We start from the raw sequence: 840 nt of genomic DNA on the forward strand, positions 1-840 counted from the left end.
AAACTTGCTTTAAAAACACCTGCAAACGCCCACGCTGTCTGTCAGAGTCACGTGAAACAAAGACTATCGGTTCCATACAGGATTTGCAAGTTGAAATACGGTATTTTCAAGTTGAAATCAGTCGATCCGTTTTGGTTAAGAACCACATTTCATTATACTATAGTAATAATTATAGATCTGCAATGAGCTGCAACCAGCATTCACCCCCTCCCTCTTTGCAGGGATAGGCTCCAGCACCCCCAAATCTCGTGAAGATAAGCAGTTGATACATGCATATATATTTATTTATTTGTATAAAAACACATAAAAATAGAGAATATATACTATATAAAAATAATAAATAAATACCTACAAATTGAAAATATGTACTATATTTATAGTATATATTTTCTATTTTTATGTATTTATTTTATATATATTTATTTATTTAAATGTAAAATTGTTAGTGTACAGTGGACCAACTATTCACAGGGTTTTTAGGTCTGAAAAAAAAATACTTTATGTGATTTGATTGTTTGCTGTTTTTTAACCTTTTTTATTTGTAATAAGTAGCTAAATAATCATTGTGGTTTTACAAATTGGTACCCAGATTTCTCTTGTTTGCTTTTGAAAACCAATCTTTAAAAAAATATGGGAGCCCACTATATGTACTATGTTTTCACTCTCTGGACTGGCTATGGTCCAAGCTTGTCCTTCCCATCATAGTGACAAAAATCAAACATGTCTCACAGTTCGTGGGGCAAGGTATATAATAACTAACTTGCATGAGACAAGGCCCTGCCATAACGTTAAGCCTGGAATATTTAGACATGACTTTAACTTTAAGAACGAACCAGCAGA

Source organism: Stigmatopora nigra, chromosome 6, assembly GCF_051989575.1.
Source record: "Stigmatopora nigra isolate UIUO_SnigA chromosome 6, RoL_Snig_1.1, whole genome shotgun sequence".
Taxonomy (NCBI): domain Eukaryota; kingdom Metazoa; phylum Chordata; class Actinopteri; order Syngnathiformes; family Syngnathidae; genus Stigmatopora; species Stigmatopora nigra.